The 20,520-nt window shown below is 48.4% G+C and overlaps 1 protein-coding gene across 8 annotated transcripts in view; it reads right to left on the bottom strand.

Moving 5' to 3' along the window:
- Positions 1-20,520, bottom strand: part of DCTN1 (dynactin subunit 1) — a 272,607-nt gene that overhangs the window by 207,871 nt on the left and 44,216 nt on the right. The window lies entirely within an intron of this gene.

The raw sequence follows: 20,520 nt of genomic DNA, 5'->3' as shown, positions 1-20,520 counted from the left end.
GAACTGTATCTGAATGGGAGCACAGGGAATTAAAGTGACATGCACCACAAGGTCCTCACCCTTGGTAAAGCAAACATTGAAAAAAAAACAGTTATAGCAATAATGGCAAATATCAACACAGTTTGAATACAAGTGTGTTGCTCTAAACAGTAAAGTCAAGTCAAAAAAAGTGGATAGTAATTAACAAAAAAAAAAAAAAAAGTCCAGTCCAAAAAGAAAGTTAATTTGCAAAAGTTGCTGCCCCAAATAAAAGGATATCCAATCCTCCAGTGTGACCTCAAGATAGAAAGAGGGGCGCGTGTGATGCAAACAACCCAACTTTATACAAGTATGCAAGAAAAACAATGATTTCTTTCTCTCTCATCTTTGGTCCTGTCTGCTGCACGGACAGCCATTTAGTGAATCCCTGTGCCGAATCGTCTCCGGTCGATCACACGAGACCGGATCGATCAGCAACTGCACTAATTACTTATGGTGTGGATTGTTTTGATGCGCTTATTAAAGAGGAGAGAGAAAAAACGCAGCTTGTGCTGCAGCTTTAATAACCCAGTGTGTGACCGTTCCTCGTGTGTACGTCTTTATTTACCGTTAGGTCCGGAAATAATTGGGACACCGACACAATTTTCATAATTTTGGCTATGGACGCCACCACAATGGATTCGAAATGAAACAACCGAGATGCAATAGAAGTGCAGACTTTCAGCTTTAATTCAAGGGGTTGAACAAAAATATCGTATGAAACGTTTAGGAATTGCAACCATTTTCATACACAGTCCCCTTATTTCAGGGGCTCAAATGTAATTGGACAAATTAACACAATCATAAATAAAATGCTAATTTTTAATACTTTGTCAAGAATCCTTTGCAGGAAATGACTGCTTGAAGTCTGGAACACATGGACATCACCAAACGCTGGGTTTCCTCCTTTGTGATGCTTTTCCAGGCCTTTACTGCAGCTGTCTTCAGTTGTTGTTTGTTCATGGGTCTTTCTGCCTTACGTTTTGTCTTCTGCATGCTCGATCGGGTTGAGATCAGGTGACTGACTCGGCCATTGCAGAATATTCCACTTCTTTGCCTTAAAAAAAATCTCCTGGGTTGCTTTCGCCGTATGTTTTGGGTCATTGTCCATCTGTAAAGTGAAGCGCCGTCCAATCAACTTTGCTGAATTTGGCTGAATCTAAGCAGACAATATATCTCTATACACTTCAGAATTCATCCGGCTGCTTCTGTCTTCTGTCACATCATCAATAAACACTAGTGACCCAGTGCCATTGTAAGCCATGCATACCCATGCCATCACACTGCCTCCACCGTGTTTTACAGATGATGTGGTATGCTCCGGATCATAAGTCGTTCCAAGCCTTCTCCATACTTTTTTCTTACCATCATTCTGGTACAGGTTGATCTTGGTTTCACCTGTCCAAAGAATGCTGTTCCAGAACTGGGCTGGCTTTTTTAAGATATTGTTTGGCAAAGTCTAATCTGGCCTTTCTATTCTTGAGGCTTATGAATGGTTTGCACCTTGTGGTGAACCCTCTGTATTTGCTCTCGTGAAGTCTTCTCTTTATGGTATACTTGGATAATGATATGCCTACCTCCTGGAGAGTGTTCTTCACTTGGCTGGATGTTGTGAAGGGGTTTTTCTTTACCATGGAAAGGATCATACAATCATCCACCACCGTTGTCTTCCGTGGACGTCCAGGCCTTGTGTTGCAGAGCTCACCAGTGCGTTCTTTTTTTCTCACAATGTACCAAACTGTTGATTTGGCCACTCCTAATGTTCCTGCTATCTATCTGATGGATTTTCTTTTTTTTGCAGCCTAAGGATGCCCTGTTTCACTTGCATTGAGAGCTCCTTTGACCACATGTTGTGGGTTCACAGCAACAGCTTCCAAATGCGAATGCCACACCTGGAATCAACTCCAGACCTTTTACCTGCTTAATTGATGCTAAAATAATGAAGGAATAGCCCACACCTGTCCATGAAACAGCTTTTGAGTCAATTGTCCAATTACTTTTGGTCCCTTGAAAAAGAGGGGGCTACATATTAAAGAGATGTAATTCCTAAACCCTTCCTCCAATTTGGATGTGAATACCCTCAAATTAAAGCTGATAGACTGCACGTTAAGTCCATATTCATTATTAAACTGTAACTTGAATTTATTTTGGTACACAGCCGAAATAAAAAAACTTGTATCAGTGTCCAATTATTTCTGTACCTTACTGTATTGCGCTATTAATGTACATAGCGCTTCACAGCAGTAATATATGCGACAATCATAAACAACAAATAATATAAATAACACATAAAGGGGAGAAGTGCTTCCTCCTAGTTGTGAAGCCTGGAAAGCCTGTGTACAACCACACGTCTCCTCCTCTTACGTTAGAAATATCCCTGCATCACCCACAAGGTGCCCAACAAGCCGTCACCTTTATTTAGGGACTGGCTAAAGGTACCAACAGCTGAAGTAAAAGTAATTCATTTCATTAAAATTACGTTATTGATGTGGAGTCTTAAAGCTGCAGTTAAAATAAATAAATACAATCTGCACACTGACAAGTGATTGGCTAAGCTGCAGATCGATCCGTTCTCCTGTAATCGATCGCTTTGCTCTGGGTTATTTAATTCCGTTATTGCTACACTACATTACCCACAATGCAAAGTTCTATGGGGAAGATCATGTGACCAGGCAGGCACTAGATACAATTGGTGCACTGCTAGTGAGAGGCTAAAAGGGGTGTGCCAGAGCCTCTCAAAAGAGGAAGGGGGTGTGATATTGTAAATGGTTGCTATAGAAACAAAAATGCTGGTTGTATTGGAATACATTAAAAACGGTCTTTTATAAAAAATGTTTAAAAGTATTTTCTCATAGTGGAAAACTGATTAAACAAACACATGTAGGACATTGCTTGGTCTGCAGCTTTAAGAGCTACATTGAGATGTATTTCCTGGGATGCAATGCAGACTTGTTGGGTCCTTTCCACTCACCCCCCACCAACAGGTCAGGTTTTATGGTCTACACACCAGTTTTCCTTGCATTATTTCTACGGCATTCTGATGGCATTTATTTTTTGGGGGTGGGGGTTTGAACACGTTTCAATTAAAACACATACACAACTAATTGCACACATCACTAAAAACAAATATATTCCAGCAGCTTTCAGTCAGCGCACATTTGATCTCAATTTCTGTCATTTGTCCGCGTTAGACTTTCCGGTCTGATATTTGAACGCACATTGTGTAGCTATTTGAACGCACATTGTGTAGCTAACCTTTAACCCAGGGGCGGCCAACTCCAGTCCTCAAGAGCTACCAACAGGTCAGGTTTTCAGGATATCCCAGCTTCAGCACAGGTGGCTTAATCTTCGACTGAGCCTCCGATTGAGCCACCTGTGCTGAAACAGGGATATCCTGAAAACTGACCTGCTGGGGGGTGGTCTTGAGGACCCCTGCTTTCACCCATCCCTTCAGCTGCTTCTACGAGGGCCTTAAACGCATTGTAATCTCGCAGAAAAGGCCTGTAAGGGCTCAAAAGTTTTCAAAGACCTTATTCTGTACGGAAAAGGCACTTTGGAGAGTCAAAAGCGTATACCCATACCCAGTACCGCTATACACAGCTGTTTGCATAACGCAGGGTTAAGGTGATACAGCTATGTGCATTATAGAAGCGGAGGGTGCCGGATGTCCTTATCCCCTCAGGATACCGAGGTCACATTTCATTATCACAGATCCCGGCAGTGTACAGAATGGGAGTACAATACCCATATAGGGATCACATGTACTCAGATCTGGGACACGGCACACGCAGTGTACAGAATGGGAGTACAATACCCATATAGTGATCACATGTACTCAGATCTGGGACACGGCACACGCAGTGTACAGAATGGGAGTACAATACCCATACAGGGATCACATGTATACAGATCTGGGACACGGCACACGCAGTGTACAGAATGGGAGTACAATACCCATATAGGGATCACATGCACTCAGATCTGGGACACGGCACACGCAGTGTACAGAATGGGAGTACAATACCCATATAGGGATCACACATATACAGATCTGAGACATGGCACACGCAGTGTACAGAATGGGAGTACAATACTCATATAGGGATCACATGTATACAGATCTGGGACACCGCACACGCAGTGTACAGAATGTGAGTACAATTCCCATATAGGGATCACATGTACTCAGATCTGGGACACGGCACACGCAGTGTACAGAATGGGAGTACAATACCCATATAGGGATCACATGCACTCAGATCTGGGACACGGCACACGCAGTGTACAGAATGGGAGTACAATACCCATATAGGGATCACATGTACTCAGATCTGGGACACGGCACACGCAGTGTACAGAATGGGAGTACAATACCCATACAGGGATCACATGTATACAGATCTGGGACACGGCACACGCAGTGTACAGAATGGGAGTACAATACCCATATAGGGATCACACGTATACAGATCTGAGACATGGCACACGCAGTGTACAGAATGGGAGTACAATACCCATATAGGGATCACATGTATACAGATCTGGGACACGGCACACGCAGTGTACAGAATGGGAGTACAATACCCATATAGTGATCACATGTATACAGATCTGGGACATGGCACACGCAGTGTACAGAATGGGAGTACAATACCCATATAGGGATCACATGTATACAGATCTGGGACACAGCACACGCAATGTACAGAATGGGAGTACAATACCCATATAGGGATCACATGTATACAGATCTGAGACATGGCACACGCAGTGTACAGAATGGGAGTACAATACCCATATAGGGATCACATGTACTCAGATCTGGGACACGGCACATGCAGTGTACAGAATGGGAGTACAATACCCATATAGGGATCACATGTATACAGATCTGGGACATGGCACACGCAGTGTACAGAATGGGAGTACAATACCCATATAGGGATCACACGTATATAGATCTGAGACATGGCACACGCAGTGTACAGAATGGGAGTACAATACACATATAGGGATCACATGTACTCAGATCTGGGACACGGCACACGCAGTGTACAGAATGGGAGTACAATACCCATACAGGGATCACATGTATACAGATCTGGGACACGGCACACGCAGTGTACAGAATGGGAGTACAATACTCATATAGGGATCACATGTACTCAGATCTGGGACACGGCACACGCAGTGTACAGAATGGGAGTACAATACTCATATAGGGATCACATGTATACAGATCTGGGACACGGCACACGCAGTGTACAGAATGGGAGTACAATACCCATATAGGGATCACATGCACTCAGATCTGGGACATGGCACACGCAGTGTACAGAATGGGAGTACAATACCCGTACAGGGATCACATGTATACAGATCTGGGACATGGCACACGCAGTGTACAGAATGGGAGTACAATACCCGTATAGGGATCACATGTATACAGATCAGGGACATGGCACACGCAGTGTACAGAATTGGAGTACAATACCCGTATAGGGATCACATGTATACAGATCTGGGACACGGCACACGCATTGTACAGAATGGGAGTACAATACCCATATAGGGATCACATGTATACAGATCTGGGACACGGCACACGCAGTGTACAGAATGGGAGTACAATAACCATATAGGGATCACATGTATACAGATCTGGGACACGGCACACGCAGTGTACAGAATGGGAGTACAATACCCATACAGGGATCACATGTATACAGATCTGGGACACGGCACACGCAGTGTACAGAATGGGAGTACAATACCCATATAGGGATCACATGTATACAGATCTGGGACACGGCACACGCAGTGTACAGAATGGGAGTACAATACCCGTATAGGGATCACACGTATACAGATCTGGGACATGGCACACGCAGTGTACAGAATGGGAGTACAATACCCGTATAGGGATCACATGTATACAGATCTGGGACACGGCACACGCAGTGTACAGAATGGGAGTACAATACCCATATAGGGATCACACGTATACAGATCTGGGACATGGCACACGCAGTGTACAGAATGGGAGTACAATACCCGTATAGGGATCACATGTACACAGATCTGGGACACGGCACACGCAGTGTACAGAATGGGAGTACAATACCCATATAGGGATCACATGTATACAGATCTGGAACATGGCACACGCAGTGTACAGAATGGGAGTACCATACCCATATAGGGATCACATGTATACAGATCTGGGACATGGCACACGCAGTGTACAGAATGGGAGTACAATACCCATATAGGGATCACATGTATACAGATCTGGGACATGGCACACGCAGTGTACAGAATGGGAGTACAATACCCATATAGGGATCACATGCACTCAGATCTGGGACACGGCACACGCAGTGTACAGAATGGGAGTACAATACCCATATAGGGATCACATGTATACAGATCTGGGACACGGCACACGCAGTGTACAGAATGGGAGTACAATACCCATATAGGGATCACATGTACTCAGATCTGGGACACGGCACACGCAGTGTACAGAATGGGAGTACAATACCCATATAGGGATCACATGTATACAGATCTGGGACACGGCACACGCAGTGTACAGAATGGGAGTACAATACTCATATAGGGATCACATGTATAAAGATCTGGGACATGGCACACGCAGTGTACAGAATGGGAGTACAATACCCATATAGGGATCACATGTATACAGATCTGGGACACCGCACACGCAGTGTACAGAATGTGAGTACAATTCCCATATAGGGATCACATGTACTCAGATCTGAGACATGGCACACGCAGTGTACAGAATGGGAGTACAATACCCATATAGGGATCACATGTACTCAGATCTGGGACATGGTACACGCAGTGTACAGAATGGGAGTACCATACCCATATAGGGATCACATGTATACAGATCTGGGACATGGCACACGCAGTGTACAGAATGGGAGTACAATACCCATATAGGGATCACATGTACTCAGATCTGGGACACGGCACACGCAGTGTACAGAAAGGGAGTACAATACCCATATAGAGATCACATGTACTCAGATCTGGGACACGGCACACGCAGTGTACAGAATGGGAGTACAATATCCGTATAGGGATCACATGTATACAGATCTGGGACACGGCACACGCAGTGTACAGAATGGGAGTACAATACCCATATAGGGATCACATGTATACAGATCTGGGACACGGCACACGCAGTGTACAGAATGGGAGTACAATACCCATATAGGGATCACATGTATACAGATCTGGGACATGGCACACGCAGTGTACAGAATGGGAGTACAATACCCATATAGGGATCACATGTACTCAGATCTGGGACACGGCACACGCAGTGTACAGATTGGGAGTACAATACCCATATAGAGATCACATGTACTCAGATCTGGGACACGGCACACGCAGTGTACAGAATGGGAGTACAATACCCGTATAGGGATCACATGTATACAGATCTGGGACACGGCACACGCAGTGTACAGATTGGGAGAACAATACCCATATAGAGATCACATGTACTCAGATCTGGGACACGGCACACGCAGTGTACAGAATGGGAGTACAATACCCATATAGGGATCACATGTACTCAGATCTGGGACACGGCACACGCAGTGTACAGATTGGGAGTACAATACCCATATAGAGATCACATGTACTCAGATCTGGGACACGGCACACGCAGTGTACAGAATGGGAGTACAATACCCATATAGTGATCACATGTATACAGATCTGGGACATGGCACACGCAGTGTACAGAATGGGAGTACAATACCCATATAGTGATCACATGTATACAGATCTGGGACATGGCACACGCAGTGTACAGAATGGGAGTACAATATCCGTATAGGGATCACATGTATACAGATCTGGGACACGGCACACGCAGTGTACAGAATGGGAGTACAATACCCATATAGTGATCACATGTATACAGATCTGGGACACGGCACACGCAGTGTACAGAATGGGAGTACAATACCCATATAGGGATCACACGTATACAGATCTGGGACACGGCACACGCAGTGTACAGAATGGGAGTACAATACCCATATAGGGATCACATGTACTCAGATCTGGGACATGGCACACGCAGTGTACAGAATGGGAGTACAATACCCATACAGGGATCACATGTATACAGATCTGGGACACGGCACACGCAGTGTACAGAATGGGAGTACAATACCCATATAGGGATCACACGTATACAGATCTGGGACACGGCACACGCAGTGTACAGAATGGGAGTACAATATCCATATAGGGATCACACGTATACAGATCTGGGACACGGCACACACAGTGTACAGAATGGGAGTACAATACCCATATAGGGATCACACATATACAGATCACACATATACAGATCTGAGACATGGCACACGCAGTGTACAGAATGGGAGTACAATACCCATATAGGGATCACATGTATACAGATCTGAGACATGGCACACGCAGTGTACAGAATGGGAGTACAATACCCATATAGGGATCACACGTATACAGATCTGGGACACGGCACACGCAGTGTACAGAATGGGAGTACAATATCCATATAGGGATCACACGTATACAGATCTGGGACACGGCACACGCAGTGTACAGAATGGGAGTACAATACCCATATAGGGATCACACATATACAGATCTGGGACACGGCACACACAGTGTACAGAATGGGAGTACAATACCCATATAGGGATCACACATATACAGATCTGAGACATGGCACACGCAGTGTACAGAATGGGAGTACAATACCCATATAGGGATCACACATATACAGATCTGAGACATGGCACACGCAGTGTACAGAATGGGAGTACAATACCCATATAGGGATCACATGTATACAGATCTGGGACATGGCACACGCAGTGTACAGAATGGGAGTACAATACCCATATAGGGATCACATGCACTCAGATCTGGGACACGGCACACGCAGTGTACAGAATGGGAGTACAATACCCATATAGGGATCACATGTACTCAGATCTGGGACACGGCACACGCAGTGTACAGAATGGGAGTACAATACCCATATAGGGATCACATGTATACAGATCTGGAACACGGCACACGCAGTGTACAGAATGGGAGTACCATACCCATATAGGGATCACATGTATACAGATCTGGGACATGGCACACGCAGTGTACAGAATGGGAGTACAATACCCATATAGGGATCACATGTATACAGATCTGGGACATGGCACACGCAGTGTACAGAATGGGAGTACCATACCCATATAGGGATCACATGTATACAGATCTGGGACATGGCACACGCAGTGTACAGAATGGGAGTACAATACCCGTATAGGGATCACATGTATACAGATCTGGGACACGGCACACGCAGTGTACAGAATGGGAGTACAATACCCATATAGTGATCACATGTATACAGATCTGGGACATGGCACACGCAGTGTACAGAATGGGAGTACAATACCCATATAGGGATCACATGTATACAGATCTGAGACACGGCACACGCAGTGTACAGAATGGGAGAACAATACCCATATAGGGATCACATGTATACAGATCTGGGACACGGCACACGCAGTGTACAGAATGGGAGTACAATACCCATACAGGGATCACATGTATACAGATCTGGGACACGGCACACGCAGTGTACAGAATGGGAGTACAATACCCATATAGGGATCACATGCACTCAGATCTGGGACATGGCACACGCAGTGTACAGAATGGGAGTACAATACACGTACAGGGATCACATGTATACAGATCTGGGACATGGCACACGCAGTGTACAGAATGGGAGTACAATACCCGTATAGGGATCACATGTATACAGATCTGGGACATGGCACACGCAGTGTACAGAATGGGAGTACAATACCCATATAGGGATCACATGTACTCAGATCTGGGACACGGACACGCAGTGTACAGAATGGGAGTACAATACTCATATAGGGATCACATGTATACAGATCTGGGACATGGCACACGCAGTGTACAGAATGGGAGTACAATACCCATATAGGGATCACATGCACTCAGATCTGGGACACGGCACACGCAGTGTACAGAATGGGAGTACAATACCAATATAGTGATCACACGTATACAGATCTGGGACACGGCACACGCAGTGTACAGAATGGGAGTACAATACCAATATAGGGATCACATGTATACAGATCTGGGACATGGCACACGCAGTGTACAGAATGGGAGTACAATACCCATACAGGGATCACATGTATACAGATCTGGGACACGGCACACGCAGTGTACAGAATGGGAGTACAATACCCATATAGTGATCACATGTATACAGATCTGGGACATGGCACACGCAGTGTACAGAATGGGAGTACAATACCCATATAGGGATCACATGTATACAGATCTGAGACACGGCACACGCAGTGTACAGAATGGGAGTACAATACCCATATAGGGATCACATGTATACAGATCTGGGACACGGCACACGCAGTGTACAGAATGGGAGTACAATACCCATATAGGGATCACATGTACTCAGATCTGGGACATGGCACACGCAGTGTACAGAATGGGAGTACAATACCCGTATAGGGATCACATGTATACAGATCTGGGACACGGCACACGCAGTGTACAGAATGGGAGTACAATACCCGTATAGGGATCACATGTATACAGATCTGGGACATGGCACACGCAGTGTACAGAATGGGAGTACAATACCCGTATAGGGATCACATGTATACAGATCTGGGACATGGCACACGCAGTGTACAGAATGGGAGTACAATACCCATATAGGGATCACATGTACTCAGATCTGGGACACGGACACGCAGTGTACAGAATGGGAGTACAATACTCATATAGGGATCACATGTATACAGATCTGGGACATGGCACACGCAGTGTACAGAATGGGAGTACAATACCAATATAGGGATCACATGTATACAGATCTGGGACATGGCACACGCAGTGTACAGAATGGGAGTACAATACCCATACAGGGATCACATGTATACAGATCTGGGACACGGCACACGCAGTGTACAGAATGGGAGTACAATACCCATACAGGGATCACATGTATACAGATCTGGGACACGGCACACGCAGTGTACAGAATGGGAGTACAATACCCATATAGGGATCACATGTATACAGATCTGGGACACGGCACACGCAGTGTACAGAATGGGAGTACAATACCCATATAGGGATCACATGTATACAGATCTGGGACACGGCACACGCAGTGTACAGAATGGGAGTACAATACCCATATAGGGATCACATGTATACAGATCTGGGACATGGCACACGCAGTGTACAGAATGGGTGTACAATACCCATATAATGACCACATGTATACAGATCTGGGACACGGCACACGCAGTGTACAGAATGGGAGTACAATACTCATATAGGGATCACATGTACTCAGATCTGGGACACGGACACGCAGTGTACAGAAAGGGAGTACAATACCCATATAGGGATCACATGTATACAGATCTGGGACACGGCACACGCAGTGTACAGAATGGGAGTACAATACCCATATAGGGATCACATGTATACAGATCTGAGACATGGCACACGCAGTGTACAGAATGGGAGTACAATACCCATATAGGGATCACATGTACACAGATCTGGGACACGGCACACGCAGTGTACAGAATGGGAGTACAATACTCATATAGGGATCACATGTACTCAGATCTGGGACACGGACACGCAGTGTACAGAATGGGAGTACAATACTCATATAGGGATCACATGTATACAGATCTGGGACATGGCACACGCAGTGTACAGAATGGGAGTACAATACCCATATAGGGATCACATGTATACAGATCTGGGACACGGCACACGCAGTGTACAGAATGGGAGTACAATACCCATATAGGGATCACATGTATACAGATCTGAGACATGGCACACGCAGTGTACAGAATGGGAGTACAATACCCATATAGTGATCACATGTATACAGATCTGGGACATGGCACACGCAGTGTACAGAATGTGAGTACAATACCCATATAGGGATCACATGTATACAGATCTGGGACACGGACACGCAGTGTACAGAATGGGAGTACAATACCCATATAGTGATCACATGTATACAGATCTGGGACACGGCACACGCAGTGTACAGATTGGGAGTACAATACCCATATAGGGATCACATGTATACAGATCTGAGACATGGCACACGCAGTGTACAGAATGGGAGTACAATACCCATATAGGGATCACATGTATACAGATCTGGGACACGGACACGCAGTGTACAGAATGGGAGTACAATACCCATATAGGGATCACATGTATACAGATCTGGGACATGGCACACGCAGTGTACAGAATGGGAGTACAATACCCATATAGGGATCACATGTATACAGATCTGGGACATGGCACACGCAGTGTACAGAATGGGAGTACAATACCCATATAGGGATCACATGCACTCAGATCTGGGACACGGCACACGCAGTGTACAGAATGGGAGTACAATACCCATATAGGGATCACATGTATACAGATCTGGGACACGGCACACGCAGTGTACAGAATGGGAGTACAATACCCATATAGGGATCACATGTATACAGATCTGAGACATGGCACACGCAGTGTACAGAATGGGAGTACAATACCCATATAGGGATCACATGTATACAGATCTGGGACACGGCACACGCAGTGTACAGAATGGGAGTACAATACCCATATAGGGATCACATGTATACAGATCTGAGACATGGCACACGCAGTGTACAGAATGGGAGTACAATACCCATATAGGGATCACATGTATACAGATCTGAGACATGGCACACGCAGTGTACAGAATGGGAGTACAATACCCATACAGGGATCACATGTATACAGATCTGGGACACGGCACACGCAGTGTACAGAATGGGAGTACAATACCCATATAGGGATCACACATATACAGATCTGGGACATGGCACACGCAGTGTACAGAATGGGAGTACAATACCCATATAGGGATCACATGTATACAGATCTGGGACATGGCACACGCAGTGTACAGAATGGGAGTACAATACCCATATAGGGATCACATGTATACAGATCTGGGACACGGCACACGCAGTGTACAGAATGGGAGTACAATACCCATATAGGGATCACATGTATACAGATCTGGGACACGGCACACGCAGTGTACAGAATGGGAGTACAATACCCATATAGGGATCACATGTATACAGATCTGAGACATGGCACACGCAGTGTACAGAATGGGAGTACAATACCCATATAGGGATCACATGTATACAGATCTGGGACACGGCACACGCAGTGTACAGAATGGGAGTACAATACCCATATAGGGATCACACGTATACAGATCTGGGACATGGCACACGCAGTGTACAGAATGGGAGTACAATACCCATATAGGGATCACATGTATACAGATCTGGGACACGGCACACGCAGTGTACAGAATGGGAGTACAATACCCATATAGGGATCACATGTATACAGATCTGGGACACGGCACACGCAGTGTACAGAATGGGAGTACAATACCCATATAGGGATCACACGTATACAGATCTGGGACATGGCACACGGAAGCAGCCTGACTTCCTGCTCAGGGTCTAAGGCCCCGGACATGTTTGGCGCTTGCTTGCGGAAGCGTGCTGACGCGCGCTCCCGCTCAGCACTGAGCCCCTACAGCCGCAATTAGAGCGGCTTTAGTAGGGGCTCACCTGCGCTTCCGCGCGCTTGCGGAAGCGCAGGTCTTAGGGGAATTTAAAATTCCCCCGCTTGCCGGCTAGACAGGCCGGTCACGTGAGCGGTTCGCCCAATGAGGGCGAACCAGCTCCGTGACGTCACTGGCCCGCCCCCGGCCAGTGACGTGCCCGCCCCCAGCCCGCCCCCTGACGGCCTGCTGATTGCGCGTGCGGTAAGCAACCGCAAGGCCAGGGAAAGCACCCGCTTTCCCTGAGCCTCAGCGCGCCTCAGCACGCCAGCGGTAAGCGTGTCCGAGGCCTAAGAGAGCTGAATTTGGAAGGATCTTGCAGACCACGATTAAAGTCTGCAGGGAACACAGCAGATCACCGAGAACCCTGCGCCCCAGATCTATTAATATATAAGGAGATCTGTATATTTCAGCTTCTCTTAGTATGCGACTGCCAGAGGTTTGAATGGTCTTGAAACGCTGCACCTCTGTAAACCCTATTTAGCCAGTAAACAAGTTTCTGCACAGGATTTACTTTAACAAAGGCTCGTTTAAACTGAGAACAGTCTCTGCTGACTCCAGATTAACTTCAGGGAGTGTTGGCTACACAGCAACCTGTTCTTGGATGGTTGTGTACAAAGAGTACAGACCAAAAGCATTGCGAGTTGTACGGCTAAACATGGCAGCACACATTGTTTGCCTGGGCATCTTAAAGGAGCAAATGCTCAGCCCCCCCAGAAAATCACCCCTAGGTGGGGAGCAGGGGTCTCCGGAGTTGAACATCAGTAATTTCAGCTCTGGGGACCCCTTGCTCCGAGATACTTACCACCATAGGGGGCGCCAGTAGAAGTGCCGCAAATTTAAATGTCCCGGTCACCCGGGCCAATAGGAAGCCGCAAGGGATGATGTCACTGCTTCCTATTGGCCTGCAGGAGCTCTAAAGCCGCCATTTCGATAGGCCAGCCGCAGCTGGTTCCGGCACCCCCTACGGAGGTATCTCGGGAAGCAAGGGGTCCCTGGAGCTGAAATTAACGTGGAGACCCCCCTGCTTCAAACTTATAACCCTTAAAAATATCAATAAAAAGGAAAGCCGGATTGCAGTTACCCCTTTTTCTGAAACCCCCCGAATTTTGTACTATACCAGGAGTGGAGGCAGGCGGTCCCCCGAGTTAAAACGTGCTATTTTCAGCTCTGTGAAGTCCCGTGTTCCCTAGAAACTTAGAACTGGGGGGGAGGGAAAAGGAACTGGGGACAGGGGAGGTACCTCCTTCTGAGCAAGGGGTAGTTACTTGGCTACTATACTGTGCATCCGACCAGTTTCATCCTTCGCTGCCACATTGGCTCTCACTGAGTCACCACCCTGACCCCACAGCGTCCTATTTTATTTGAGTAACTACTCCCAATAAAGTGTTTTACCTATTTCATTATTTCACCCAGCATACAGTACACTGTCCTCTGTACCTGTGACTCACAGTGTACGAGTGCTCTCCTTGGGGTTCTGGTTCGTGTACGAGTGCTCTCCTTGGGGTTCTGGTTCGTGTACGAGTGCTCTCCTTGGGGTTCTGGTTCGTGTACGAGTGCTCTCCTTGGGGTTCTGGTTTGTGTACGAGTGCTCTCCTTGGGGTTCTGGTTTGTGTACGAGTGCTCTCCTTGGGGTTCTGGTTTGTGTACGAGTGCTCTCCTTGGGGTTCTGGTTTGTGTACGAGTGCTCTCCTTGGGGTTCTGGTTTGTGTACGAGTGCTCTCCTTGGGGTTCTGGTTTGTGTACGAGTGCTCTCCTTGGGGTTCTGGTTTGTGTACGAGTGCTCTCCTTGGGGTTCTGGTTTGTGTACGAGTGCTCTCCTTGGGGTTCTGGTTCTTGTCGCTCACTACGTTCCCCAGAAACTTACAAGTAAATATAAGTGTTTCGATCCCCACCATGGGAAATAAAATAGCGGTTCCAATCCGTAGCGTCACCGGGGCCAATAGGAAGCCGCCATGTTACACAGTGAAGCTTCCTATTGGTCTGTGGGACGCGTGGGATAAACCAGGCTAATTTTACCGGTACGTTTCCTGGGAACCCGGGGCCGGGCATGGCTCCGGGAATAAAGAGGGGGGATGCAGAGGGGGGATGCAGAGGGGGGATGCAGAGGGGGGATGCAGAGGGGGGATGCAGAGGGGGGATGCAGAGGGGGGATGCAGAGGGGGGATGCAGAGGGGGGATGCAGAGGGGGGATGCAGAGGGGGTATGCAGAGGGGGATGCAGAGGGATGCAGAATGCAGAGGAATGCAGAGGAATGCAGAGGAATGCCGAGGAATGCCGAGGAATGCAGCGCTGTTGTACAGATGGATGCAGAGGAATGCCGAGGAATGCAGCGCTGTTGTACAGATGGATGCAGAGGAATGCCGAGGAATGCCGAGGAATGCCGAGGAATGCAGCGCTATTGTACAGATGGATGCAGAGGAATGCCGAGGAATGCCGAGGAATGCAGCGCTGTTGTACAGATGGATGCAGAGGAATGCAGAGGAATGCAGAGGGATGCGGCGCTGTTGTACAGATGGATGCAGAGGGATGCAGAGGGATGCGGCGCTGTTGTACAGATGGATGCAGAGGAATGCAGCGCTGCTGTACAGAGGAATGCAGAGGGATGCAGAGGAATGCGGCGCTGTTGTACAGATGGATGCAGAGGAATGCGGCGCTGTTGTACAGATGGATGCAGAGGGATGCAGAGGGATGCGGCGCTGTTGTACAGATGGATGCAGAGGAATGCAGCGCTGCTGTACAGAGGAATGCAGAGGGATGCAGAGGAATGCGGCGCTGTTGTACAGATGGATGCAGAGGAATGCGGCGCTGTTGTACAGATGGATGCAGAGGGATGCAGAGGAATGCGGCGCTGTTGTACAGATGGATGCAGAGGGATGCAGAGGGATGCGGCGCTGTTGTACAGATGGATGCAGAGGAATGCAGAGGAATGCGGCGCTGTTGTACAGATGGATGCAGAGGAATGCAGAGGAATGCGGCGCTGTTGTACAGATGGATGCAGAGGAATGCAGAGGAATGCGGCGCTGTTGTACAGATGGATGCAGAGGGATGCAGAGGAATGCGGCGCTGTTGTACAGATGGATGCAGATGGATGCAGAGGAATGCGGCGCTGTTGTACAGATGGATGCAGATGGATGCAGAGGAATGCGGCGCTGTTGTACAGATGGATGCAGAGGAATGCAGAGGGATGCAGAGGGATTCGGCGCTGTTGTACAGATGGATGCAGAGGAATGCAGAGGAATGCGGCGCTGTTGTACAGATGGATGCAGAGGAATGCAGAGGAATGCGGCGCTGTTGTACAGATGGATGCAGAGGGATGCAGAGGAATGCGGCGCTGTTGTACAGATGGATGCAGATGGATGCAGAGGAATGCGGCGCTGTTGTACAGATGGATGCAGATGGATGCAGAGGGATGCGGCGCTGTTGTACAGATGGATGCAGAGGAATGCAGAGGAATGCGGCGCTGTTGTACAGATGGATGCAGAGGAATGCGGCGCTGTTGTACAGATGGATGCAGAGGAATGCAGAGGGATGCGGCGCTGTTGTACAGATGGATGCAGAGGAATGCAGAGGAATGCGGCGCTGTTGTACAGATGGATGCAGATGGATGCAGAGGAATGCAGCGCTGTTGTACAGAGGAATGCAGAGGAATGCAGAGGAATGCGGCGCTGTTGTACAGATGGATGCAGAGGGATGCAGAGGAATGCAGCGCAGTTGTACAGATGGATGCAGAGGAATGCAGAGGGATGCGGCGCTGTTGTACAGATGGATGCAGAGGAATGCAGAGGAATGCAGCGCTGTTGTACAGATGGATGCAGAGGAATGCAGAGGAATGCGGCGCTGTTGTACAGATGGATGCAGAGGAATGCGGCGCTGTTGTACAGATGGATGCAGAGGGATGCAGAGGGATGCGGCGCTGTTGTACAGATGGATGCAGAGGAATGCAGCGCTGCTGTACAGAGGAATGCAGAGGGATGCAGAGGAATGCGGCGCTGTTGTACAGATGGATGCAGAGGAATGCGGCGCTGTTGTACAGATGGATGCAGAGGGATGCAGAGGAATGCGGCGCTGTTGTACAGATGGATGCAGAGGGATGCAGAGGGATTCGGCGCTGTTGTACAGATGGATGCAGAGGAATGCAGAGGAATGCGGCGCTGTTGTACAGATGGATGCAGAGGAATGCAGAGGAATGCGGCGCTGTTGTACAGATGGATGCAGAGGGATGCAGAGGAATGCGGCGCTGTTGTACAGATGGATGCAGATGGATGCAGAGGAATGCGGCGCTGTTGTACAGATGGATGCAGATGGATGCAGAGGAATGCGGCGCTGTTGTACAGATGGATGCAGAGGAATGCAGAGGGATGCAGAGGGATTCGGCGCTGTTGTACAGATGGATGCAGAGGAATGCAGAGGAATGCGGCGCTGTTGTACAGATGGATGCAGAGGAATGCAGAGGAATGCGGCGCTGTTGTACAGATGGATGCAGAGGAATGCGGCGCTGTTGTACAGATGGATGCAGAGGAATGCAGAGGAATGCAGAGGGATGCGGCGCTGTTGTACAGATGGATGCAGAGGGATGCAGAGGGATGCGGCGCTGTTGTACAGATGGATGCAGAGGAATGCAGCGCTGCTGTACAGAGGAATGCAGAGGGATGCAGAGGAATGCGGCGCTGTTGTACAGATGGATGCAGAGGAATGCGGCGCTGTTGTACAGATGGATGCAGAGGGATGCAGAGGGATGCGGCGCTGTTGTACAGATGGATGCAGAGGAATGCAGCGCTGCTGTACAGAGGAATGCAGAGGGATGCAGAGGAATGCGGCGCTGTTGTACAGATGGATGCAGAGGAATGCGGCGCTGTTGTACAGATGGATGCAGAGGGATGCAGAGGAATGCGGCGCTGTTGTACAGATGGATGCAGAGGGATGCAGAGGGATGCGGCGCTGTTGTACAGATGGATGCAGAGGAATGCAGAGGAATGCGGCGCTGTTGTACAGATGGATGCAGAGGAATGCAGAGGAATGCGGCGCTGTTGTACAGATGGATGCAGAGGAATGCAGAGGAATGCGGCGCTGTTGTACAGATGGATGCAGAGGGATGCAGAGGAATGCGGCGCTGTTGTACAGATGGATGCAGATGGATGCAGAGGAATGCGGCGCTGTTGTACAGATGGATGCAGATGGATGCAGAGGAATGCGGCGCTGTTGTACAGATGGATGCAGAGGAATGCAGAGGGATGCAGAGGGATTCGGCGCTGTTGTACAGATGGATGCAGAGGAATGCAGAGGAATGCGGCGCTGTTGTACAGATGGATGCAGAGGAATGCAGAGGAATGCGGCGCTGTTGTACAGATGGATGCAGAGGGATGCAGAGGAATGCGGCGCTGTTGTACAGATGGATGCAGATGGATGCAGAGGAATGCGGCGCTGTTGTACAGATGGATGCAGATGGATGCAGAGGGATGCGGCGCTGTTGTACAGATGGATGCAGAGGAATGCAGAGGAATGCGGCGCTGTTGTACAGATGGATGCAGAGGAATGCGGCGCTGTTGTACAGATGGATGCAGAGGAATGCAGAGGGATGCGGCGCTGTTGTACAGATGGATGCAGAGGAATGCAGAGGAATGCGGCGCTGTTGTACAGATGGATGCAGATGGATGCAGAGGAATGCAGCGCTGTTGTACAGAGGAATGCAGAGGAATGCAGAGGAATGCGGCGCTGTTGTACAGATGGATGCAGAGGGATGCAGAGGAATGCAGCGCAGTTGTACAGATGGATGCAGAGGAATGCAGAGGGATGCGGCGCTGTTGTACAGATGGATGCAGAGGAATGCAGAGGAATGCAGCGCTGTTGTACAGATGGATGCAGAGGAATGCAGAGGAATGCGGCGCTGTTGTACAGATGGATGCAGAGGAATGCGGCGCTGTTGTACAGATGGATGCAGAGGGATGCAGAGGGATGCGGCGCTGTTGTACAGATGGATGCAGAGGAATGCAGCGCTGCTGTACAGAGGAATGCAGAGGGATGCAGAGGAATGCGGCGCTGTTGTACAGATGGATGCAGAGGAATGCGGCGCTGTTGTACAGATGGATGCAGAGGGATGCAGAGGAATGCGGCGCTGTTGTACAGATGGATGCAGAGGGATGCAGAGGGATTCGGCGCTGTTGTACAGATGGATGCAGAGGAATGCAGAGGAATGCGGCGCTGTTGTACAGATGGATGCAGAGGGATGCAGAGGAATGCGGCGCTGTTGTACAGATGGATGCAGATGGATGCAGAGGAATGCGGCGCTGTTGTACAGATGGATGCAGATGGATGCAGAGGAATGCGGCGCTGTTGTACAGATGGATGCAGATGGATGCAGAGGAATGCGGCGCTGTTGTACAGATGGATGCAGAGGAATGCAGAGGGATGCGGCGCTGTTGTACAGATGGATGCAGAGGAATGCAGAGGAATGCGGCGCTGTTGTACAGATGGATGCAGAGGAATGCGGCGCTGTTGTACAGATGGATGCAGAGGAATGCAGAGGGATGCGGCGCTGTTGTACAGATGGATGCAGAGGAATGCAGAGGAATGCGGCGCTGTTGTACAGATGGATGCAGATGGATGCAGAGGAATGCAGCGCTGTTGTACAGAGGAATGCAGAGGAATGCAGAGGAATGCGGCGCTGTTGTACAGATGGATGCAGAGGGATGCAGAGGAATGCA

Source organism: Ascaphus truei, chromosome 1, assembly GCF_040206685.1.
Source record: "Ascaphus truei isolate aAscTru1 chromosome 1, aAscTru1.hap1, whole genome shotgun sequence".
NCBI lineage: Eukaryota > Metazoa > Chordata > Amphibia > Anura > Ascaphidae > Ascaphus > Ascaphus truei.
The sequence above is the reverse complement of the archived record's forward strand: the minus strand, read 5'-3'. Positions and strand labels throughout refer to the sequence as shown.